Source organism: Notamacropus eugenii, chromosome 5 (genome assembly GCF_028372415.1).
Source record: "Notamacropus eugenii isolate mMacEug1 chromosome 5, mMacEug1.pri_v2, whole genome shotgun sequence".
NCBI classification, from domain to species: domain Eukaryota; kingdom Metazoa; phylum Chordata; class Mammalia; order Diprotodontia; family Macropodidae; genus Notamacropus; species Notamacropus eugenii.
In genome coordinates, this window is record NC_092876.1 from 327301303 (window position 1) to 327328676 (window position 27374).

At 37.9% G+C, this 27374-nt stretch overlaps 1 long non-coding RNA gene across 1 annotated transcript in view; it reads right to left on the reverse strand.

Annotated features, from left to right (window-relative positions):
* Positions 1–3780: 3780 nt before the first annotated feature.
* Positions 3781–27374, reverse strand: part of LOC140506386 (uncharacterized) — a 46859-nt gene continuing 23265 nt past the window's right edge. Inside the window, exon 3 of the long non-coding RNA XR_011967908.1 lies at positions 3781–3869. This is a non-coding gene — a long non-coding RNA (uncharacterized lncRNA). The remainder of the gene's footprint in view (positions 3870–27374) is intronic.

Below are 27374 nucleotides of genomic sequence, written 5' to 3' on the forward strand. Positions count from 1 at the left end.
CCTGTATGTAAATATAGATCATCATATTAACCAATAGAATTATTTTTAGCATGAGCTCATTATAAAGAAATGCCCTTTTACAGTGGTATAGAAGTGTAAAGATGTGTGTAAACATGGATCAGGTATAGCCACTTTTCAGTCACAAGAACTGGTACTGTAAGACTCCTGGAGTTCCTGGCTGCCATCCCAATTCCTTCAGAACTGAAGTCTTCCCCTGCTTTCAGACCTAGATGCCAAAGTTCCAACTTGTCACCATCAGCCTGGTAAGTTTCCTGTCACCTGATACCAAACCTATACATTTACACCAACAAAATTAATGCATGTACAATGAGAAGAAAAATAGTCCAACTGGAAAAAAAAATTTGTACCAAATTTCTCAGACAAATCCAACATATATAGATATATATTTAAGAACATATAACATAAATATATAACACAATCTCTTTGCCAATAAGTAACTGGTCAACGAATATGAACAAACAGTTCTCAAAAGATTTGCAAACTATTAGCAATCATATGAAAGAATTCTCCAAATCACTAATAAGAGAAATACAAATCAGTATAACCCTAAGGTTCTACCTTATACTCAGAAAACTGGCAGGTGCAAAACATGGAAATAGTTTTGGAAAGGTTGTGAAAAAAGATACAGTAATAAATTGTTGATTCATCCATTTGGGGAAGCACTTTGGATATAGAAAAAAGAGGTACTAAAATATCTTTTGACCCTAAGATTCCAGAGTTTGAAAGGGAGTCAGAAGATTAAAGGGGAATTTTTTATGGGCCACTTTTATAGGGCTTTTTGATTCTCTTCTTTAATTACATTGATTCTTGTGCTAAATTGGTGTCATAATTGCGAGGTATATATCCCCAAGGAAGGAGGTCAATGACAAAAAGAAAGATTTCATAGACACCAGAGTATTTATAGCAGCATTTTTAGTGGAAGCAAAGAATTGGAAATATGAGGAAAGTGCATTGTTATAGCATAAGGCAGACTTAAATATATCGCAGACTTAAAAAACACATTATTAATTGTGTGTATTAAAAATGTGCATTCAAAGTACTTGGTAAACAGAGAATGGTTTATAACAAAGCATTATGTGATATGGACAATTACATAATCACATGGTACATAAAAAGGGACTACTTATGTGACACTTCAGAGCTCCCTAAATAAGATTCCTAATGTAGAGTTTAGCCACACTGGAAAATCCAAGTAGATGAAGAAAGCATATTGCTTTGTACGTTCATCTATGGAAAGAGGAAGATTAAAGAAAGGATAAAATTATTTACTGCTTGGAGTAGATGGGATGATGAGAGCTGCCAGCAGAGAAGCAGAAGAGCAATTCAGTTATGATCTTGTGTCTCTTTTCGCTTTTCATTTTCTGTTCACATCTTTAAATTTTTTTAAGCTGGTTTGCGTTCCCTGTGCTTACCATGTCAGTGTCTTCAAACTACTACCATTTTTTCTTCTCACCAAAACTATCTATCCATTTTATCCACATTCAAGATGTGTATATTAATGAACCATCTATATGGGTGATCTCCATAACTATATGTTGTCGTTTTCTTCATTTATTTGGTTTTTCCAGTTAGAATTCAAAATAATCAGTCTGCCAAGGAAAACTAAGGACAACCAAAAGGGTGTATGTGTGTCGGTGTCTCTCTGTCTGTCTATGTCTGTGAAGTTTTCCGACCAACCACAAGGTGTGAAAAAGTTCCTCAATCACTGCAATGGAACTATAGGGCCATTGAAACCACACTGGGAATTTCTAGTGATTGACAGAAAAGATTATATGCCTCTGGAGTCTATAATAGTTATATATGGTCTAGCAAGTAGACTGGTTCAACTGGAACATAGTACTTGAAAGAGAATGATGTAAAATCAGTATAGAAAAATAGACTGGAAGGCAGCTAGTTGGCATAGTGGATCATCAACCCTGTGAAGCATCAGCCCTGAAGTCAGGAGGACCTGAGTTCAAATCCGGTTTCAGACACTTAGTAACCCTGATTGAAGAGAGAGACAGACAGAGACAGAGACAGAGAGAGAGGAGGAAGAAAGGAAGAAAGGAGGGAGGGAGGGAGGGAGGGAAGGAAGGAAGGAAGGAAGGAAGGAAGGAAGGAAGGAAGGAAGGAAGGAAGGAAGGAAGGAAGAAAGAAAGAAAGAAAGAAAGAAAGAAAGAAAGAAAGAAAGAAAGAAAGAAAGAAAGAAAGAAAGAAAGAAAGAAAGAAAGAAAAAGAAAGGAAGGAAGAAAAAAGAAAGAAAGAAAGAGAAAGGAAGGAAGAAGGAAAGAAAGAAAGGAAGAAAGGAAAGAAGGAAGAAAGAAAGAAAGAAAGAAAGAGAAAGGAACCTGATTATGAAGGACTTTAAATAACCAATAAGGGGTTTGTATTTTCTCCTAGAGGTCATGGGGAGCAGCCATTGGAGCTTTTTGAGCAGGAAAGTTACAGGATCAAACCCATGCTTTAGGAATATCAATTTTGCAACTGTGGGGTGGGTAGGTAGATTAGATTGGGGAGGGTATAAAATGGAGACAGGTAAGCAAATTTAAAACCCTTCTAGATCTTACCTTCCCTACTAACTATTTTCTTGTACATTTTTTTTTTCCTTTATCATCTAAATTCCTTGAAAAAAGTCATCTATATTCAATGCCCCCACTTCCTTCCCTCTTATTCTCTTCTAAACACTGCACAATCTGGCTCCTGACCTCATCAACTCAACTACAACTGCTCTTTCTCTCACTTGTTACCTATGATCTCCTAACTGACAAATCTGACCATCTTTTCTCAGTCTGAATTCTTGACAACTTCTCTACAGCTTTTGACATCATTAAACACCTTCATTTCTTGCCTGCTCAGTTCTAGGGTTCCACATCACTGCTCTTTCTTATTTTTTCTTATATGTGTCTGTCTGCTCCCTTTCAGTTTCCTTTGCTGGATCATCATCCGTGTCTCTGTCCTGGCCCTTCTCCCTTTCCTCTGTGCTCTCTCACTTGATGATCTCATTGACTCCCATGAGTTCAATTTCACTTTCATGCAGACGAAACTTTGATAGGTCAATCAATCATTCAACAGGCATTGATTAAGAACCAACTATGTGCATACATTGTGCTAAGCACTGGAGATACAAAGAAATCCATATATGTGTGTATCTATGTATGGATATGTGTGTATTTATGTATACATATGTATGTGTGTGTATACATACACATACGTGTGTGTGTGTGTGTGTGTGTGTAATATGGTCAAGAAATTCTCAAGGAGCTTATGGTCAAATGAGAGAGAAAACATGCAACTATATACATACAATATATATACAAGGTAAACTAGAGATAATCCCAGTGGGAAGGAATTAGAAGTCAGGGAGTACGGAAGGTAGGGGAACATATCAGGAAAGGCCTTTTGCAAAAGATAGGTTCTGAGCTGAGACTCAAGGGAAGCCAGGAAGCAGAGATGAGGAAAGAGAGCATTCCCCAAAGAAGGACAACTAGTGAAATGGAATGGAGTTGAGAGGTAGAGTATGATGTTTGAAGAATAGCCAAAAAAAAAAAAAAAAGTCCTATGGTGTTGAATCACCACACAGTATGTGGTAGGGAACAAAGTGTAAGTAAACTGGAAAAGTAGGACAAGGCCAGGTTGTGAAAGGCTTTAAAGGTCAAACAGAGAATTTCATATCTGAAACTGGAAGGAGGTAATCACTTGGAGTTGATTGAATAAGACAGTGACATAATCATACCTGTGCTTCAAGAAGGTCACTTTGACAACTGAAAGAGATGGGCTGGAGTGAAATGCTTGAAGCAGGGAGACTAAAAGCCAGGCTATTGTAATAATCCAGTTGTAAGGTAATGTGGGCCTCCACCAGGGTGGCTAGTCTGTAAGAAGAACAAATGAAACTTGGATGGAAAATGGCATAAAGGTAGAAATGACAGGACTGGCACAGCCTCAGTCTCTCCTGAGCTCCAGTCCCACATCACAAACTGCCTATTAGACACTGTAAAGTGGATGTCCCATGGTCAACTCCAACTTCACAAGTCCAAAGCAGAGCTTATTGACTTTCCCTAGAACCAACCCCTCTTCTGAGTTTCCCTGTTACTATAAAGGACACCGCCATCCTTCTAGTCACCCAAGCTCAGTGTCATCTCCAGTGCCTAACTTCTATCCCCATATAGCCAGTCAATTGCTAAATCTTGTTTATTTCCCCAGCATGTCATATTTGTCCCCTTCTTTCCATTTACTAGGTGATGACCCTAGATTAGGACTTCATCACTTCTCAACTGAATTATTCCAGTAGTTCCCCAATTAGTCTCACTGCCTCAGATGTCTCCAAAGCCTAATCCTTCCTCTACCCAGCTATCAAAACTGTTTTCCTAAAGCACAGGTCTGACCATGCGTTCCCCTGAGTCCCTTCACTCAATAAACTGCTGTGGATCCCTATTACCTTCTACAAGAAGACTTTTGTGATGCCCCTGCAGATAGATGGAATAGTATACAGAGTACTGGACTTGGAGTCAGGAAACCCCATATTCAAATCCTGCCTCAGATACCTACCTGAGCAAGTCACTTACCCTCTCTCTGCCTTGGTTTCCTCATCTGTAAAACCTTACAAGGTTATTATGAGGATAAAGTAAGATAACAGATATGAAGCACTTTGCAAACTTTAAAGTAAATGTGCAAATGCTAGCACTATTAGCTATCCCACCCCAACAGTTAGTTCCCTCCCACCCCATACTACCTTGTATTGATTTTGGTTTCATTATCTCTATTAGATTGTGAGCTTTTTGAGGGCAGGGGCTGTCTTTTGATTTTTTTTTTTTTTGTATTGCCAGTTCCTGACACACAATAAAAGCATGATAAACGTTTATTGACTGACTATAGTAACTGACTATATAGGTACACACTCTATGAATGTAAACTCCTTAGGTTCAAGGACTGTTCCATTTGTGTGTGTGTGTGTGTATCTACCAAGATTAGTATATCAATCAATAATCAATAAACATCTTTTGTTTATTTATACCGGGGACATGGATTGGGAGACATCATGAGTGAATAGAAAAAAGAATACATTAAGTATCAGTGTAGTTATGATAGGCACTATGCTACATGCCAGGATACAGATACAAAAATACTTGATCAGTCAGTAAACATTTTTATGTGCCTGCCGTGTATCAGGCACTGTGCTAAGCACTAAGGGTACAGAGACAAAAGAAAGTTCTGCCTGCAAGGAACTTACAATCTCATGGGAGAGACAACATGCAAACAAATATATACAAGGCAAGCTATATACAGGATAAATAGGAAATAAATGATAGAGGGAAGGCACTGGAATTAAGAGAGGTTGGGAAAGTCATCCTATAGAAGAAGAGATTTTAATTGGGACTTAAAAGAAGCCAAGAAAAGTAGTAGGTGAAGATGAGGAAGGAAAACATTCCAGGCCTATAGGGGCAGCCAGAGAAAATGCCTGGAGACAAAAACTGGAGAGTCTTGTTCCTGAAACAGCCAAGAGACCAGTGTCACTGGATCAGCGGATGTCACAAAAAAGTAAGATATAAGAAGACCAGAAAAGAGGGGGGTAGGTTATGAAGGACTTTGAATGCCAAAGAGGATTTTCTATTTGATCATGAAAGCATAAAGCGCAACTGGAGTTGATTGAGTAGAGTAAATTATATGGTTGAACCTATGCTTTAGGGAAATCACTTTAATGACTGACTAGAGGATGGATTGAAGTGGGGAGAAAAGTGATGTGGGCAGACTCAGGTGGGTTATTGAAATAGTGCAGACATGAAGTGATGAAAGTCTGCACCAGAGTGGTGGCAGGGTCAAAGAAGAGAAGGGGGCATATTTGAGAGATGTCGCAAAGGTGAAATGGATAGACCTGGGCAAGAGATTGGATGTGGAGGGTAATAGATAGTGAAAAGTCAGAGATGATGCCTAGGCTGCAAGTCTGAGAGACTTGGAGAATGGCATTACCCTCTATAGTAATAAGGAAGCTAGGAGAAAGGTGGGGTTAGGGAGAAAGATAATAAACTCTGTTTTAGATGTCCTGAGTTTAAGATATCTACTAGACATCTAGTTTGAGATATCTGAAAGGCAGTTGGACATGCAAGACTGAAAGTTAGCAGAGAGCTTAGAGAAGAATAGGTCTTGGGAGTGGAAGAAACCCATCAGCTTCCCTCTTCCACCCAGCAATTCTAAGTTATCTTCACTCAAAAGCCTCCTATGTTTCTGTATGCATACTGTTTTCTAACTCCTCCTATCCTGAGTCAATCTTTCTGGCCCTGAAGTCAACTGGAGCTTTTCTCATCATAACATAGTATGAATCTTTCTGTCACACATGGATAGAATGATTCCCCAAAGTTCCATAAGTTGAACCAGTAAAAAAATATGTGCATACTATGTTTACCCCACTAGGAAGGAAAAATCCAATCATGGTTTAAGGACTAGGCCCTCATCCTCTGATGCCCCATTACATACATAAAATGCTTTGTAAATTTAAAATTGTATTTAATTGTCAGTTAAAATAGGACAATCATTCATGTGAAAAAGATCTGGAAGTTTTGGTAGACTGTGAGCACAATGTAAGTCAACAGGGTAATATGGCAGCCCCAAATGCTAGAATTATTATACTGCCTTAAGAGAAAAAAGTGTCTTTCTCTGATAAAAGTCTCATTTGCAAGATATATGAGGAATTGATTCCGATTTCTAAGAATTCCCCAATTGACAAATGGTCAAAGGATTTGAGTTATCAGTTATTAAGAAAAGAAATCAAGCCATCTATGGTCATATGAAAAATGTTCCAAATGACTAATAATTAGAAAAAATGCAAATTAAGGCAACTCTGAGCTTCTACCTCACATTGGCAAAATTGAAGAAAAAAAGGGGAAATAACAAATATTGGAGATGCCATGGGGAAAGGCACATTTAAGTGTTAAAGGTAAAACTGTAAATTGTTCCAGATATTATTTTTAAAAACTATTTGGAACTATGAGTAAAAAAAATTATTAAACTGGGCATACACTTTGATGCGTCAATACCACTGCTAGGCTTAAACCCCCCAAAGAGATCAAAGAAAGAGGAAAAGGCACTATATGTACAAAAATATTTATAGCACTCTTTTTCCCCCAGCAGAGAACTAGAAATTAAAGAGATACTTATCAATTGAGAAATAACTAAATAAATTATTGCACATATATGCAATGGAATTCTATTATGTCATAAGAAATGATGAAAGGGATGGTTTTGGAGAGACCTAGAAAGACTTGTATGATCCAGTGCAGAGTGAGTTAGACAGAACCAGAAAAACAATTTATGCTATAACAACAATATGGTAAAAATAAACAATTTTGAAAGACTTAAGAACTATGATCTTTGTGGCGTCAACTGGAAATTGTGGGGATGCCAAGTCATTTGGGGAATGGCTGAACAAGTTGTAGTATATGACTGGGGTGGAACACCATTGTGCTATGAGAAATTATGAACATGTTGATTTTAGAAAAACTTGGATAGACTTGCACAAAATCATGAAAAGTGAAATGAGTAGAATCAAGAGAATGTTGTATACAGTAACAGCAATATTGTTTTTAGAACAACTTTGGGCAACTCAATCTTTTTGGTCAATTATAAATACCCAAAGTAACTACAAAGGACCTATAAAGGAAGTTGCTATCTGTATCCAGAGAAAGACCTGATAAATAGAAGTATATATAGAATGATTTGGAGGAGAAAAAGGGGGAAAGTTTACATGATAACTTTATTGTATATTTAAAAGGTATAGCAAGGTGTATATAATTGCTGTTTCATGTGCAATCATCTTTTTTTTTTAATTCTGCTATGTTATGGAAATGGTTATTTCTTAAGTTAAGAATAAAATAGAAGAAATGTAGAGGAAAAAACAGGGTTGGATGACTAGAAGTCATCTAGTTCAGAGGTACCAAACTCTTATGCAGCAAAACTTGCTAGTGGGGCCAAATCAGATTAAAATGCAATTGGGAAATGTTTAGCAAGATTAATAAAAATACACCTACAACATTTAAAAAAGAGCTCTGATCAATGCTATGATCAACCATGATTTCAGAGGAACAGAGATAATGTATTTTACCCACCCCACTGACAGGTGGTGAACTAAATATCAGATTGGGATTTTTACTTTTGGAAATAGCCAATATGGGACTTTGTTTTGCTTGCATGCATATTTGTCATGTATTTGTATGCATGCATATTTGTTACAAGAATTTAGGGGGTTTGGGAGGAGTGAGGGAGAGAAAACAAATGCTTGTTAATTGAAAAAATAAAAATAATGAAGAACAAGAAGAAAAAAAGGCGCAACCCCAGAACGAGAGAGGTGATTTTCCTGCTGTTCTCTGCCTAGGGGTATTGTATTCAACTCTGGGCATCACAGTTAGGAAGACAATTGACAACCTAGATACATTTCAGAGAAAGGCAACCAGAAATCATGCCACACTAGGACAGATAGAAGAAACTTGGCCAATTTAGTCTGAAGAAGAGAAGATTTATGGAGCACATGATAGCTATCTTTGAGCTTTTGAAGAGTTGTAACCTGGAAGAGGTATTAGGCTTTGCCCCAGAGGATACAAGTAAGTACGTTGGGTAGACGTGCAGAGAGGTGTGTGTCAGCATGATTTAAAGGAAAACAAATACATGTAGAGCTATCCAAAATGGGCTACCTGGGGCGGTAAAGAGTTTGCTTAGACTAGCTATCTTCAAGTGGAGACTGGATGACCACATATCAGCCATGTTATAAATTCACTTTCAGTCTGCAAAAGCAATGGTTTCACCTCAGGTCCCTGATCTGGAGTCCTCCGTCTGTTGCCTCCCAGGAGACTCAATGTCTAGAAAACAACCTGTATAAGATGGGCTTTTTTTTTTAGTAAGAGTCCGCAGGTTTTCTTTTTCTTCAAATCAAATTCAAATATTTATGAAGTCCCTACAATGTGCAAGACACTGTGCTAATCACCATGGTACAAAGAAAAAAAATTATCATTCCCTGTCCCCTTGAAGCTTGTGTTGCACTGGGGTCTCTCCTCACTCCTGGTAGGCTGAGCCTTGGAGGTGTGCTGGTAAATATTTAATAACCAGATATTCAGGAGGAAAAAATCCTATGACACTTTTAAATTTAATGTGCATTATTAACATTTCCTCCATCGTTTTCTAAAGTCTAGACAAACAACAAAGGAATAAATCTAGCTCTGGTTTCTAGCACTTGTGGATTTCCAGAGAGTAAATGCTTACCCTGAAAATGTAAGACATGAACTGATTCCAGCACACTCCTGGCACCAACATTTCCTCAAGAAAACATGATTTTTTTTCTTTTTGTCATGCCCCTTGCCTCAACTACCCCACTTTCCTTCAGGTGCTTAATCAAAATGACACTTTTCCCCTCTTGTGGAGTACCAAGAAGCTAATCTGTAGCCTCAAAGTACCCATCCCCTCAAGGAGCGGAAACTGAAGGGTTTGATCCAGTCTGAGGCTAAAAAACAGAACTCATTGACTCTTCAGCGTTATCAGCTGCTCTGGAGGATTTGTCTCTTATCAAGGCTTTTTTGCTCTGAACTGGCCCCATTCTTACTTTGTTTATCCTTCTTAGTATGGAGCATGGAATCTGCTTCAAATGAACACTCTTTTGTCTCCCTGTGGATTCTCCATTTCATCCAGAGAATTTTTGACCTTACTAATCAGTCCTGTCCCATTCCCCAGACCCTCAGAGAAAAGATAGCCACCACTTCATACTGCATTGTCATAATCACAAGAAAACTGCCAAGCTCTTTCAGAGGAGGCAAGTAACCAGAGGTTCCTGTCAGCTAGGCACGGCTACCAATGGTTCTGTTGTGAGCTGACGAATTTATACAGTGAGTTCTCCTCCAAGTCATTTCTTATTCATAAACAAGAGCCAAAGCAGACTGGATCCTACTGGATGAGTCTTCCTCTGTCTTTTCCTTCAGCTTCTGAGGAAGGTCATGCTGGAGGAAGTCCAAAGGCAAGGGAGCTACAGAGAGAAGAAGATGGCATTCCTTCTCTACCACTTTTGACTTCTTGCATATCAGGGGAACAGCTCAAGGGAATTTATTTGCCCAATGTCATACACCTAGTTGGTGGCAGAGCCTAAAAACTTGAGCCCAGGTCCACTGAGAGTGCACTTTTAAAAAAAAAAATGTTATGTTTGGTGTTTTTTTTTTTTAACATTTCTGTCTTTCCCTAATACAATTCCCTAAGAACCCATTTCTTGTAATAAAGTACAGTTAAGCAAGGAAATTGACATACTGATGACATGTACTGCATTCTTCTCCTGTATCAAGAGGAGGGAGGCTTATTTCATCTTTAGTCCTCTAGGGGGAAAATAAATCATCACATTGATCTGAAGTCTGGTGTTGTTGGTGTCGTTTTCTTATATATTTTTGTGATCATATCACTCAAGAGACATTTACTAAGTATCTACTATGTGCGAGGCATTGTGCTAAGCACTAGGGATGAGAGAGAGAGAGAGAGAGAGAGAGAGAGAGAGAGAGAGAGAGAGAGAGAGAGAGAGAGAGAGAGAGAAACGCAAAAATGCATTCCTGCCCTCTTGAGCTCATATTCCAGTGGGGCAGATAATATGCAAACTATGTATACATAAGATCTATACAGAGTAACCAGAGGTAATCTCAGGAGAGAAGCACCAGTGTAGGTGGGAAGAGGGAAACATGGGGAAGGGAGGGCAGGTGTAACACTGGGCAAAACCTCTTGCAGAAGGTCAGATTTGAGCTGCAACTTGAAGGAAGTCAGGTAAGCCAAGATGTAGAGGTGAGGAAAGAAAGCATTCCAAGCATGAGGGAGTCAATACCTTCTCAGTCTTCTTACATTTTATACTCTCCCATGTACTCTTTGATTGAGTCACTCTGGTCTGTTTGTGGATCCTCAAATAGGACACTCAGTTTCCTGAATCTCAACATTTTCATTGACTGTCTTTCATTCCTGGAATGTTCTCCCTCCTCATCTGTACCAAACTTCCCTGGCTTCCTTCAAATCTTGGTTACAATATTGCTTTCTATAGAAATTCTTTCAAAATCCTCTTAGTTCTGGCCCATTTCCTTCCGTTTACCCTGTATATAATTAATTTATAAATATAGTTATTTGCATATTATCTCCCCCATTAGACTGTGAATTCCTTGAAAGCAGGGACTGTCTTTTGTCTTTCTTTGTAGCCTGAGTTTAGCATAGTACCTGTTACATAGTAGATAATTAATTTTTGCTGATTTAATGACTGAATAACATTCTATTAAATGAACAGCAAAAAGGCTAGTGTTGCTAGATTGTGAAACACATAGAGGGGAGTAAAGTATGAAAATAGGAAGTTACCAGATTGTAGATGGCTTTGAAAACGAAACAGAGGATTTTATGTTTGATCCTGGAGGCAATAGAGTGCTGCTAAAATTTATTGCCTAAAAGAGTGACATGATCATGTATATGCTTCAGGAAGATCATTTTAGCATAGAGGATAGAGGATGAACTGGAGTGGGAAGGGACTTGAGGCAGGGAGACCAACAAGCAGGCTATGACAACAGTCTAGGTATAGAGCGATGAGGTCTAGCCCAAGTTAGTCTAGATGACAGTATAAGAGCAGAGAAGAGGGCATATTCAAGAGATGCTGTGAAGGTAGAACTGACAGAACATGGCAACAGATTTTGGATGGGGGGAGTTCAAGTGAGTGAGAAGTTAAGGATAACACCAAAGTTATTAGCCTTAGTAAGTAGGAGGAAGGCATTACCTTTTACAGTGATAAGGCAGAGGGGAGGACTAATGAGTTTCAGACATAGTGAATTAAAGATATCTACAGGATATCCATTTTGAGGCGGCCAATAGACTGTTGAGGTCAGAAGAGGGGTTAGGGCTGGAAAAATAGATCTGAAAATCATCTGTATAACTGAACCCAAATAAGCTGATGAGATCTCCAAATGAGATATTACAAAAAAAAAGAAAAAGATCCCAGAAAGACCCTTGAGTCAAAGGATATGAACAAGTTAGTGGAGTTTTTTTCCAGATAGTTTCAAATTGTTTTCCAGAATGTTTGGACCAATTCACAGTTCTATGAACAGTGGATATATCTCTCCATAACCCCACTAAAATTCACTCTTTCCATTATCATCTTTACCAATTTGAGTGATATGAGGCAAAACAGCATTGCTTTATTTTTTTTATTTCCTTTATTATTATTAATCTGGAGGATGATTTAATTTTTTAATTATTTGCATTTCTTCTTCTAAAAATTGTTCAGATTTTTGGCCATACAAACACATACACATATACATATATATATGTATATATATATACACATATATATATACATATATATATGTACACACACATATATATGCCAATTCTATATCTCTAAGATATTAGTCTTTTAGTTTTGTTAATGCAATTTTAAAAATTTTATAGAACCAAAGTTGTCCTTTATCTTTATTTCTATGATCACCTCTATTCCTTATTTGCATATAACTCCCTGAGTTATGCATTTGAAAATCCACAAGAGGAGCAGTGGCCAATGACAGAGGAATCCCCCATAGATGGAGTGAGAGAGACCATCCTTCAAGGACAATGGCATCTTCTGGAACCATGACCCCTCTTGATAAAAAGAAATCTGATCAGGTTCTCTGGAAAGGTACCAGTCTACTCAGCCCAGGCAAGAGCTACCCCCTAAGGGAAACTTCATGAGGACTCCATAAAGGAAAAATAGGAGTTCTGGGGCCAGGAATCAAGAGGTGCAGATGAGGCATAAAGACGAGGCCAATATGTTGATATGTCTTGCTTGACAGTCCTTTGTTACAAAGGAGGATTCTGTTGGGAAGGATTGGAGCATTGGGAAGTGGCAATGCTACAAAGAAATAACAATATCAATAAACTTTTTCTGAAGTTCAGAGAAGGAAGAATTCAGTGTGACCCAGAATAAGATAGTCCCCAATTGCCTCCTGACTTCATGTGAGACCTGAGCTGCAGGACTTGAAAGGACAATTAAGATCTGATCCTTATATTAAGCTAAAATCTATGTTTTCTGCCCACTGATCTCAGGTCTGCTGTTCAAAGCCAAGTCTAGTCCCACTTGCATATATGTGTATATGTATATACATATATATATGTATATACATACACACACACATATATATACATATACACATATATAAATACACATATGCCATATGTGTGTATATGTATGTATATGTGATGCATATGCCTGCATGCCGTATGGACAGACATATAACAAAATATATAAACTAAAATTATATAAAACTAAATACATAGATAAATATAGTGTTCTCCATGTATGGACCTATGTTCACATGGGTTATGTAAATGCAACTTGCAGGGAGGCATAAGTAAGTATACCTGAAATTTTGATCAGCAGCCTTCAAGGAAGACTGAGTCCTTCCTGGAGGAAAAATGAAGGGGCTATGAGGATGGTCTTCATTCTTCTATAAAGGTGGATGTACTGGAATCAAATTATATTTATCTCTGTCTCCCTAAATCCTGCTGGTCTAGGAACACAATTTTTTTTTAAGTTCATAAAGAAATAAAGCCACCATCTTCCTTGGTTGCTGTCTTCTAAAGGGAGAAGGTAAACTAAGCTTACACTGATAGACTTGTATCCTTTTCACTGAATACTGGTTACATGAAAGGACATCACAAACAGTGAAAAACAAATAATGAGTAAACCCTTTTATGCAAGCAGATAGCAAAGAGAAATGGTTTAAGTCCTACAGATTAGAATATACCAGAAAATATACAAGAGTGATTGAGCTCTTTAGATGGGAACAAGCTGTAATCTCACTCAACCAAGGCAGAGGCTCCATCTCACCCAAAGGGAAATTTCCCCAAGTCTCAGGACGGGGAGTGGCGAGAGGGGAGGCAAGTTGGAAATTAGGAACAGGCTGAGGAACTAACTACTCTTTACATGTCAGCATGAGTCTTTGTCTGTCTCCTCCCTGCAGTCAGCCCCCTGAAGAGTGGGAAAGCACGTTTACATGTGTCTCTCTCTGTCTCTGAGGATATGACGAATGTCTCTCCAGAGCTCTAAAAACTCTGTCCCTTATTACAGGTATGCAGATTCTTTCTACAAATCAGACAAGTATTATGCAAAATGCGCCAGGCTATAAACCTAAATTATATGTATTTGTAGATAATGGTGATATCTCTACTTACTCTTTTCCAGTCTTTTCTTCCCCAAACTAAATATTCCCAATTCCCTCAGCCTATTATTACATGGCATAGTTTTGAATCATAGATTCATAGTCAAAGCAAATCAAGGAGCGTTTATTGTTTACTATATGCCAGGCACTCTGGTAAGTACTAGAGATATAAATAGGAGCAAAAAAAAAGATAGTTCCTGTCCTTAAAGAATATATATTATAATGAAGAAAGGCATCACATAAAATGGAGAGTGGAAGGGGAAAGAAAAAGGCATAGTAACAAAGACTAGAAAGTAAAGGCTGGCTGGTCTGGGCCTGTATAGCCAAGGCAATATTCACAGCACTGACGGTGACTAAGAATATGCTGGCATCATTCTGAATTGCAAAGTATAACAGACTCTTCATATAGAAAGCCGAAGAAAAACATTTATTCAGATACCAGAAAACCAAATCCCAACACCAAAAAGCCAAATCCATCATAGTAACAAAGACATCTATATACAATAACAATGCAGAGGGCAATACTATCCCCAAACCTTCCCCCTGCTAGACTTCTTACAGACCAGCTCCCTTAAACAAATCACAAACAAGCTCTCTCACTCATGCTAGCCAGCTGCGTTTCCTAGCTCTGACTGCTCTCTAATTTCCTCTCAGCTCTGCTCTAGCTCTTCCTATTCCTGCTCCACCCCTTCCTGTTCTATATGACTTAGACTCATGTAACTCAGGCTTCCATGTGAGTTAAGCAGGTCATATGGGCCTATTAATGGATGGGAAAGATCTTCCTTTAAAAATACATTAACCCATTATGCAAAAATACATTAACAACACAGAGCCTCTCCTCAAAAAAGGGTTTCTAGAAAGAACTCACCAATGGAAAAGAGGGGTCACTGGGGCAGAGAGAGAAGACCACTGAAGCTTGGCAGAAAAGTAGAAATTTAAAGCCAGAAGAAATTAGAAATCATGTAATCTAATCTCATAATTTTATAGATAATGCAGGTTCAGAGAGGTTAAAATGAGTTACCTAACATCACAAAGCTAGTTAGATAAGGATAAAGAGTTAGGTTGGGGGGCAAATAATAGAAGATATTGAATACCAGGTTGATAAGTTTGGAATTTATTATGTAGATAATTGAGAACTCTTAGAGTAGTTTTGAGCAGGGTTACTTCCTTTGAAGATTTGAAGACATTGGCAGTTCTAGTTGTGGGATGTTTTTTCTTTGTATTTCTGATATCTTCATTTACAAGCTCTTGGTCTAATATCTTTATATTTATTATTATTAATTCATCATATATTCATTATATTATTTGTTACTATTTATATTTTTATATTTACCATCTATTCTTATATACAATAATAGATTCTTGCAGACCACCTTCATGCATTGTAGCTACCCTCTATTATTGTTCATGAAATAAGATACAAAATCCTGCTTTGAAGTCCAAAGCCAAACAGCTGTCCTCTCAATGCCAAAGTCTCTGTTTTATTCTCATCTAGAATTGTTCTTTTGGCAAAGTTACCAGTTCATTCTCCAATTTGAATCAACTTTAAAAGAGGAAGATTTCATGGAAACCTATTGAATGCTTTGTAAAAATCAATTTGTGTTACACCAACTGCATTCCTTTCATCTCTTCATTATGTCATTCTGCCTTGAACATGCAAAATCATCAGTCTGGCAAGATTTCTTCTTTTTAAACCCGTCCTGAGCTTGCTAAATTCCATTAATTTTTAACTGTTTATAGATTTTTTTTTACTTCTTAGAATATTTAGTTGTTGCTTTCATGAAGAATTCAAATTGAATTTAAATATGAAAGGCAGTGCTATGTGGTGGTTTTAGAGTCAGGCAAAATTTGAGCTCCCTTCATCCCTCAGATATTTACAAGCTGGGTCACCACAGGCAAGACTCTTACCTTCTCTGAACTTTATTTCTTCACCTATACAAAGAAAACATTAATCCCTGTAGGACCTACCTCACAGGGTTGTTTTGAGCATCAGAGGAGATAATGAATGTTAACCTCTTTTGCACATTTTAAAGTGTAGTGTAAATTTCAGCTGTTACTGAGGATCAAGATGCATATTTACTTGCCATCTTTCCCATTCCTTAAATATCTTCTATATCCAGGAGAATCATTCAGGCCCTAAATAACTCTATAATCATTGGCATATTTCTTTCATTCCAAGCCATACAGATTCATCTATTTACCCTTTAATACAGAAACATCCCTAGCCTTTCTATAACTGAGGTATATCTATTTTTAAAAGTTTCAATTCAATTTAGTAATCAACAAGCATTTATTTCACATTTACTATGTAGCAGGCACTGTGCTAATTGCTCAGGATACAAAGAAAGTCATGTGTATGTATGTATGTATATATACATACATGTAGACTCAGCTTTCAAGAAGCTCCCAGGCCAGTGGGGGAGACAATATGAAAACAACAATGTTCAAAGAACCTTTGTTGTGGCTCTGTTGTTTCAGTCATGTCCAACTCAATGGCCCCATTTGGGATGGGTTTTTTTTTTTTTTGGCAAAGATACTACAGTGGTTTGCCATTCCCTTCTCCAGTTCATTTTACAGATGAGGTAACTGAGGCAAACAGGGTGTAGTGAGTTTCCTAGGGTCATACAGCTAATAAGTGTCTGAGGCCAGATTTGAACTCAGAAAGATGAGTCTTCCTAACTTCAGCCCCAGAACTCTATCCACTGTACCATCTAGCTACCCACAATCCACCTAGCTACCCACAGTCAACCTATATATGAATAATATATGAACAAACAAACAAATAAACAATCCATCATGATAAACTGGAGATCATCAACTCAGGAAAAGCACTGAGGACTGGGAAAGGCTTCTTGCAGAAGATAGCATTTTAGCTGAAACTGGAAGGAAACCTACGATTAGGAAGGAGAGAATGCCAGGTGTGGGAGTTAGCCAGGGAAAACTCAGGAGTTGGAAGAAGTGTCGTGTATAAGGAACAGCAGGGGAAGTCAAAGACTATTGGGAGGAAAAGTAAAGAGCAAGAAGGAAGAAGCCTGGAAAGGTAAGAGATGGCCAGAACCTGTGCCACATACTGGAGATACAAAAGCCAAAGGTCCCTTCCCTCCATGAGCTGCCATCCTAATTCCAAAGATAACAAGCACATGAATACATCTATATAAGTCAGATATAAGGCATACTAGCAGTTGGAAAGACCAGGTAAGGTCTGGACCAGAAAATGGTGCTTGAGTTGAGAGGAAGGCAGCCAGAATTCCAAGAAGCAAAAGTGAGAAGGGAGGAAGTGCCTTCTAGCAGGAGAGAATGCCAGGGCAAAGGTGTAGAGATGAGAAATAAAATGCTGGCCAGTCAGAGAGGATATGGAAGAGCATAATTTGTAACAAATTTTAAAAAACTAGGTTGGGACTGAGTTGTTAAGGGTTTTAAATACCAGAAGAATTTATATTGAACTCTGGATGGTATAATGAGTCCCTGGAATTTATTGAGTGCAGGTGGAAGGCTGTCATGGTCAAAACTGCGATTTACAAAAAATTGTTGGGAAACTATCTAGAAAATGAATTGAAGTAAAGAGAGACTTGAGGAGGGAAACCCATGTTTTAGGCTATTACCAAAGTTCAGGTAAGAGGTGCTGAGGGCCTGAACTGGGGTAGTATAGATGTGAGAGTAGAGAAAGAGGCATATGCAAGATGTTATGAAGGTAGAACGAGATTTGGCAATTGTTTTAACTATTTGGGGAGGGAGACTGTGGAATCAAGGCATTTATTAAATCCATGCTATGTGCCAGATACTATGGAAAGCATTAGGAATGCAAAAATAAAGATGAAAATTGCCCTGGCCCTTAAGGCAGGAATTTAGTGGAAGAAACTGCACAGAAAAATTGCAAATGCACATGTGTATATACATACATAATGTATGAATATGTATATACACAATGTAATGTATATACAAAAACACAAATTCATGTGGAGATGGGGTTGAGTACTAATAAGTGAGGGGATAAGACAAGACGTCCCATACTTGAGAGAAGTATTCCATGTTGCAAAAGTGAAAAGGGAGAACACTCCAGGTGTTCTTAGGTGGGTGAATTAAGGGAGGAGATAGAATCAGGCAGAGACAAAAAAGTCAGTCAATTAACAGGCACTTAATAAGATCTTATTATGTTCAAGGCACTGTGCTAAATTCTGGGGATATAAAAAGAAAGGGAAAATAGAAAATGAAATGATATATCCTGGGAACTGCCAAATTAATCAGTTTGATAGGAATGTTGGGTGTGGAGGGGAATGTTGAGAGGGGAATGTTAAATTGGTTTGAAAATATATCCTGGAGGCAATCTGTGAAGAAATTTAAATGTCAAATGAAGGAGTTTGGATATTGTCCCAGAGATAATAGGGAGCCACTGAAGCATTTTGAACTGGAGAATGACATGGCTAGATCTGTGATTTAAGAATATCTATTTGGCAGCAATGGAGAAGATGGATTGGAGAAGAGATAGACTTGAGGTAAGTGACACAACTAGTAGACTTGCTGCAATACAAGCAGGAAATGATGAGGGCCCAGATGTGAATGTTAGTTGTGTGGTTAGAAGAAGGGAATTTAAAGTAGAGATAATGTGGGAGGTAGAATCAATGGGACTTGGAAACTGATTAAATGTTGGGATAAGAATTTGTGGAGATTCGGAAAACTAGAGTGAGTGGAAGAATGTTGGTGTTCTTTACATAGATAAGGAAGTTTAGAAGAACCCCTCTTTTTTTTAGTTTTTAGGGGAAGATGAGGACGACTTTTGACATGTTGATGAGAAAGAATATTAGCTCTTTGATGGACCTTTCAAATATACTCACTGTTAATTCATATTATGATGCAACTATCACCAATATATAGCAACCTGATACTAGCTAGATACTTCCTTCCCTAAGGATCCATAAGCCCAGTGAGGTTCTCTCTGACCTTTCCATGATTTGCTCTGCCCTTTTTTCCTGTCTTCTAGTTGGCAGCTTCTCCAGTAGCAACCTTCTATTGTCCCTGCATCTCTCCCTGTTTCGTTCCAAATGACATTGTCTTAAAAAGTTGATTTGAAAAGGCATTGCATGATGCTGGCCCAGGTACAAAAATTAGCAGTTACCTGTGGTGATTTGTATATAATTAGATCTAGGATATGTTGTTGTTTGTCAGGGAGGTGATGCTATGACATACCAGTGAGTTGGATTTAAGTGAGGGAGGGCTATGCAAAGTCATCAGCCTCCCTTTCTCCTCCAGAGCTATCTAGGTCCAGTGGACAGATATGGATCAGGATAACTGGAGATGGTCCTGGATGCAGTGGGAGATCTTGGCCCTTTTAAGCTAAGGCCTTTAACAGGTCTCTGTTTGACTGAGACAAGGCCCATTCAGTGATTAAGGCTAGGTAAGAAATGAGGCAGAGGATGGCTTCTTTTACTTATTAAAAAAAAAAAAACAATCTAGGAAGGGAAGATGCTCGAGGTTTTTGGCCAAAACAGAAACACTTGCTATTTACATTCACTCTGGAGTGAAGATGTGAGAGTTATAGAAACTCAAGAGTATAGCTGAGCTCCCCTCTACAAAACTTCTGTAACTAGATCTAGAAAAATGCATCAGACCAAATCCTAATGGGGAAATGAGAAAAAAAAAAGTCACAATGAGTTATTTGTCTAATCCAGATTGGCATAGAAAAACAAATAGAGTGGTCTGGAGATACTGGGGATAGGTTGGGCCAGGAGCCTGTCACACATGGACATTCCGATGTCTAGGGAGAAGCTATGCACCCCAAGACAAATGAAAGTCCCAGGCGCACATATGGGATCACCAGACCCATACCAGAGCATCACCAGATTGATACTGGGGCACAATGAGAGGAACTTGAAGTACTCTGATTAAGGGGACAACAATTAGACTTTGCCTTGGATCAGATGATGCTAGGAGCACAGCTTGGGCAAAACACAACTAAAATTCCTGGAAGAAATGAATCAAGAGTAAACAAAAGTTTTAAAATGAGAGTGATGGAAGGAAAAGAAATGAGAGCTATGGAAGAAAGAATTGGAAAGCAAAGGGAATTGACAGCTTGACACAAGAGGTACAAACTCCCTAAAAATTAGAATGGACCAAATGGAATCCAATGACTCCATGAGATAACAAGAAATATTAAAACAAAGCCAAAAGACTGAAAATATGAAAGGAAATGTAACATATTTCATAGCAGAAACAACTGATCTGGAAGACAGATTAAGAAGAAAAATATTAACAAGTAATAGAATATCTGAATGCCATGACCAAAAAAGCTCCAACACATCCTATTTCAAAAAATCTTAAAAGAAAACTGCCCAGATATCTTACAACCAGAGGGCAAAATGGAAGTAGGAAGAATCCAGCAGTCACCTCCTGAAAGAAATCCCAAAATGAAAACTTCTAGAAGCATCATAGCTAAAATCCAGAGTCTCCACATCAAAGAAAAAAATACCAGAAAGAATTCACACATCAAGGACTCACAGGCACGATCAGATGATACTTAACAGCCATCACTACAAAGGAGCAGAGAACTTGGAATTTGATTTTTCAGAAGGCAAAGGATACAGGCTTATAACCAAGAATAACTTACCTAGCAAAACTGAATATAACGTTACAGAAAGGAAAATAAACCTTTAATGAAACAGAGAACTTCTAAGCCTTCATGATAAAATGATCATAGCTGCATAGAAACTTTGAAGTTCAAACGAGGAGTGAAGCAAAACATAAAAAAAATAAACATGAATGAACAATGAAAAAGAACTAAACGAGAATAAACTACTAACATTCTAATATGGAGAGATGACACGTGTTTCCCCGTTGAACCCTATCATTATCAAGGGTCCTAGTGTGAATCTATTTAGACTATCCCTGGGAGTGGTTCTGTTATATCTTGATGATCTTAAGAGAAAAATAGAAGACAGGGAAAGAAGAATACATGGGATGGGTGGAGATGGATCTCTCACAATAAGGGTACACAGGGAGATATCTATACAAACAAGGAAGAGGGATAAGGAAGCAGCTGCCATTTCAACTTTATTCTCATCTGAACTGATCAAAGGAATTAAGAATATATATATATATATACATATATATACACTTCTCTCTTCATATTTTCTTATATATAATACATTTAATCTGAATTTAGCAAAGGAAGTAAGAATATATGTATATTCTTACTTCCTTTGAAGTGTTCTATTCAAAGCTAGGATTCCCAATTTTTGAGGTTTGTAAAGAAGCTTATTTGCATGAACTTAACAGGAAGATCTGGGCCCCCTCTCAGAGTATTCTTCCTTTGATCACATCAAATGATATGTGTATATGTGTATGTGTGTGACTGTATCTATGTGTGTGTATATATGTTTATGTGTATATACACACATATATATGAAATCTGAATTCATCAAAAGAATCTCGCTTCCTTTGATCAATTCTAATGATATAGCTAGCTAGCTAGGTAGATAGATAGATAGATAGATAGATAGATAGATAGATAGATAGACAGATAGATAGATATTTCACTCAATAGGGACAAAGGAAAAGAGGAGAATGGGGAGAGGGTAATTAGAAGGAAGGAAGGGTAGATTAAGGGAGTGATTGGTCCTAAAGGTTTGTTAGACATGGCCAATGTGGAAATCTTTTAGGGGCAGTTGGGTGGCACAATGGATAGAGTGCCAGAACTGGAGTCAGGAAGATCTGAGTTCATATTCAGTCTCAGACACTTAGTAGCTGTGTGGCCCTGGGAAAGTCAATTAACTCTGTTTGCCTCAGTTCCTCATCTGTTAAAAAAAAAAAAAATGAGCTGGAGAAGAAAATGACAAACCATTCTATTGTCTTTGCCAAAGAAAACTCCCAAAGTGAATAACAAGAGTCAGATGCAACTGAAAATGAGTAAACAACAAAAAACAACAATGTGGAAATCTGGTTTGATTGACTGTGTGTGTAACAAGTTTTGCTTTTCTTTTGTTCTCAGTTTCTAGAGTTGGGATGGAAAGGAGAAAAGGCAGATTTTTGCTCATTGGAACAATTAAAAGATAATTTTTTAAAAACCCTATGGGCATGCTCTTTCCTATTCAGCCTTGGGGTCTGGAGAAAGTGGATGCATATTTAATATGGTTTCCACATAGCTTTTATCCTATCGAGTTCATATCCCTAAGCAGCATTGCTAAAGAATAAGATCTTATCTCAGGTGCCTCTGGGCTGAGTCCTAAGGGTTACTCCTAGATGGTATTGATATTGGGCTGGCTGCAAAACCTAGCCCTGACTTGACTCCAAGACTCCCAGATGACTCACTCTCCTGACTTTTCAAAATCCACAAATTTAAAGCCTCCAAATTAATCTCCTTCATTAAAACAAAAGAACCAACATAGAGGCAAAGAAGTCTGCCTCTTCCTTTACAGCACTGTCTCTCCTTCCCATCTGGCAGGAAGAAGTAAGCTGATGAGGAGTCAAAGGAAGACAAAGAGCCTGAGGCTGACTAAAGCTATTTGAATGACTCCATCTGTGCCCCGCCTATCCTCCCCAGTTCTGGCTTCTTAGCCACAGCCAATAAGAAGCTCCTCTTCACCAAGTGATTAACAGACCAGTCAGTTACACAAAATGTCTCCTAATGTTCAGTATTTCTCCAAAACTCTTCCATTCCACATTCCACAACTCACCCAGAGGCCAGTTCCTCAGTCTCCTGCAGTGAGGAGCTGTATAAGTGATCTCCCCTGTTAGACCTAATATATGTCTTCCCCCTACACATACTCACATAGAAAGTTCCTTTACAATAGAGACTGTCTTTTCTTCATCTTCACATCCCCAGTATCCAGTACTCTAATAAACATTTGGGATATTGAAAAATGTGTGTTGACAAGTTAGATTTATCCTATTGCCTTTCAATCATACCAACATTTCTCTGTATTTTTAAATAAGCACAGGATGTTAGACATAGTAGGGACCAAAATGAATGTGTTGATTTATTTTAAAGATCAATTATTAAGCACAGTTGGAATGCTCAGGCATTTTAAAGTCATCATTGATTTTGTTCCCTTTTTCATTTATTAATAGGACTCTGTCTCTGTATATTCCTTAGTGTAGTATATCTGGTAATGCCCTTCTTATTCCCTTAAAACCTTAAAGTTGGTACACTAGTAATCATTCTGCTCCTTTTTACCTTTTGTCTGGGAACCTCAGCTTCCCCACTCTTCTATGGAATTGGTCATTTCCAGGTGTTTACCCTGGCTTAGTTTTTCCTTTGGACTTTACAATTTAATAAAATGTTTGAATTGACTTGAATTTTTAAATACTCTTATTAAATCACACAGACTCCCTTTTCTTCCCCTAATGCTTCATTCTCAGAGGTCCGTTGGTCTATTTTGTCTGAATTACGATGATGTCTTTAGGATTCTCTTGTCTTTTTCCACTCACAGAGATATTAATCCTTTCCCCTCTCACAGATCACAAGCATGGCTGATTCACTTCATATGGGAAATCATTTACCCACCACACTAGGATGAGGTTTTCATTTTCCAAAGTAAAAGATCATAACAATACATTCCCTCTCTATCTCTTTCATTTCCAGTTAGTAACAGCTTGTTATGATCATGGAAATCAGCATTTCAGAGTTTGAAAGGACCTTGGGGATCAAGTCCTAACACCCTCAGTTTGCAGATGGAGAAACTGAGTTCCAGAACAGTTAAGTGGTTTGCCCAGGAATATAATGGTAATGTTAGAGCCAAAACCAGAATCCAGACATTTTGACTTGAAATCCAGTGCTCTTTAGATGCTACTCATAAGACCTTCCATTTAATACTACTCTGTGGAATTCCTCAGCCTCTGTATTTAAAAGTGAGAGAGTAGGCAGGGTAGACAACAATATGATACTCTTGTCTTAGAGCACATTGAGTCACTAAGGTGAAGAAATTTTAAGAAAGTAAAGTGCTTTCATTTTCATAGACAAGGATTTATCAAAAAGCATCCAGTCTATTGGCAGTGAGCTTCTCTATGTTTATCCAGGTCACTTCTTAGAAAGCAATAATGGTTTGTTTCATGGACCATATGCAAAGCCCCTCCATCATGGTAGAACTGGCCAGAGCTTATCCTCTTCTGGAATAGTCTTATACAATAAAATGTTATCTCTATGTCATCATCAGGCTTTGGGGTAGGACTTGTAGAGGCTCCCAGTACACTGGATGGACTTTCTCTAGAAGATTTATGGGAGAACATGGACCAGAGTCAGTTGTGTGGGTTAGGCAGCCATGGATTAGTAGTGATCTGCTCCATCGGAGAGAGTATCCTCAACAACAAAGTTATAGATCCTCTGGAACCAAAGAGTTTGTTAAGTATGGCACCAGGACAAAGGAGGAAGGTGAGAGAATATCATGAAAAAAGGTACATCAGGGAATGAGTATGAACTTACCTTTTGACCTGGGATTTTAGCATCCAAAATGAGTATCGATGTTTGTATTTGTATGAAAGACTTCCAAATTGCCTTGTCTTTGAGTAATAGAATCATAATGTTAGTTTGCTTATCTATATGAGTCATAGAATCATAATGTTAGCTCACATTGATGAGTGTTTTAAAAATTTAAAGTGTTTTCCTCATAACAACCCAGTCAGGCTGACAGTACAAGTAGTATGTATGACCTCTTGGTTGCAAATAACCAAACTAAGTCTCAGAGTGCTGGAGTTTCTCTTAGGTCTTCTCACTCTGGAATATCCATCCACTTTGCAGCCCACTTTTCCCACTGGTGAATCCCTCCTGGTGGAGGATTTGGAGAATTAGCCCAGGGCAGCCATGCTCAATTCTCCCTCTTCTGCTTTTGGGCTCTCAGGCAGGACTTTGCTGCAACTGCCATAGTTGCACACCCACCCTGCAATTTCCTTCAGCATCTAGGACCTTCTTGTCCTGGAACAATATTCTACCTCTCCAGCCCACTTCTATGAATAAGTTCTTCCTGGGATCTCCATTCCTTTCTTAGCTGTGCATTTGACTGTCAGTTCTTTACCACTGTGGCACCATGCCATTATGCAGGTATCATCCCCTTCTCTCCTTTTCAGCTCCCTCTCCCTCCATCATAATGTAAGCTCCTCAAGAGCAGAGGTTACTTTTCTTTATGCATAGTGCCACAGTGTATTAAGTACTTCATAGATATTTATTGCTTTATCTAGAGGAACTTGCCCATAATTATGTTGTATGTGGTAGAACTGAAACTTCTGGCCAGAGTTCAGTGTTTTGAAAATGCACATCATGTGACACTCATAGAGGTTCGTAGAGCTAGAAGGGGCTTTAGAGAGCATCTAACTCATCCCCTCTTCACAATGCAGGAATGTCATATATAGCACCCTTGAAAGGTGGTTGTATTACCCATAAACAACATATATGTATGTACATATATTGAGAAAAATTATTATTTTGTTATATTAATGACTAATTTTATATACACTACCCAAAGATCCTCTTTTTTATTATTAATAGGGTTTTTTCTCTTTATTTCCTCATTTACAATCCAGTCCCAAGGAAGGACAGGGCTGACAAAGAGCCATATTCCTTGATCTTGGGGGAGGGGGAAGTTGATGTGTGGGGACCTCACCCAACTGGGAGAGCTTATTTCTGATTAAAAGATAAAGAGATTCTAATTTAGGTGAATTCAGGACCATCACCTTCAACTTAAGTGGGCTGGATGGAGAAGAGGCTCTTTTGTCTAAGAGGCAGACTTGAGCAAAGTCACTACCCAGCTCCTCATTAGGAAAGGCCTTCCTCTCATTATAATTTTAAATTTCTCATTAATTGTTAACTAATCAGAGTTGATCTCTGCCTATGGGGACTCCCGATTTTCCAAAAGTACTTAAGCATTGGATGGTCTTCTAGGTTCTCCTTTGTTTATAAAGAACCACTCACCTCAATTTTTTGATTATTTGCTTGCCTAATTAATAAATTTATTATTAATTACCTAGAAACTATGTCTCTCAGACTTTTCATTTAAGTCTCAATATGTATATGGCATTATCTACAAAGATAGCGTCACTGTTGGACAGCTCTATTATAAAATTTTTCTTAGGTCATATTGAAGGCTGCCAGTTTATAACTTCTATCCATGTCTTAGTCCTGATTTTTTTTTTTTTTTGTAAATCACAGAATAAGTCTCTACATGAGGGCAATTATCATATCTCCTTGAAGATTTCTTTTATTCCAACTAATCATTCCCAATTCCTATAAATGATCCTCACATGACATCACTTCCAGACTGCTTATTGCTTTGGTTTTCCTCCTTTCTACATCCTCTGCATTCAGTAGGATATCAGCTGTTTTTAGGCAGGGACAGTTTCATATTTGTCTTTGTGTTCTCAACACCTAGCACATAGTGCCTAACACATGGTAATGATTTAATGTGTGTGTGTGTGTCTTTAAAAATGAATGCTCTTGTTTTCTTATTCTTAAAATCTGGTCCACAGAACTAAATACTTCAGATGTAATCTAATTTATAATTTCAGCTTCAATAAATTCATGAATATTGGACAGACCCACATTTGAGTCCTATGGTAAGTCATGAACTTCCTTAACCTAAGTGGTTAACAGACAGTGGTCTTGATCAAAAAGATTGAGAATTCATAGATTAAGATTCAAAAGATCAAGAATTCATGCATATATATAATCTATGTCTGCTTGCTTACCATCTCAAGGAGGCAGGAGGAGAAAGAAAAAGGGAAGGATAGAATTTTGAACTCAAAACTTTGTTTTAAATGTTGAAAAATTGTTTTCACATGTAATTGAGGGAAAAATACAATATTATATATTACAAGAGATCATGAAGTATAGGGGAAAGCTAGTAGGCTCCTTAGATCATCTAATCACCCAAACAAGATGAGTTCTAACAATTCCAGGAAGAGAAGGGAGTCTCCTGATTCTTTTGTCCTATTACAATAATTAATACCCTTATAGTCACACAATTTCACATTAGTCCATTAAGCCAACAATAATAGAAGACTCAGTTACTGGCAATAGAGGAATTTTCAATCTAGTTAGAGAGACAGAAAGTAAACACATGAAAAGACTTGAAAACTGTGGGAAACCAAAAGAAGGAATTCTGTTTTCAGAGTTAAAACACCTCCCAGATTTAAGTGATAGCAGTTAATCAAAGCTGTGACCCAGCATGGTCAGGTAAAAGGTCTGAAACTTGTGAGAAGGCTTGATGAGCTACTTGAGAGAAA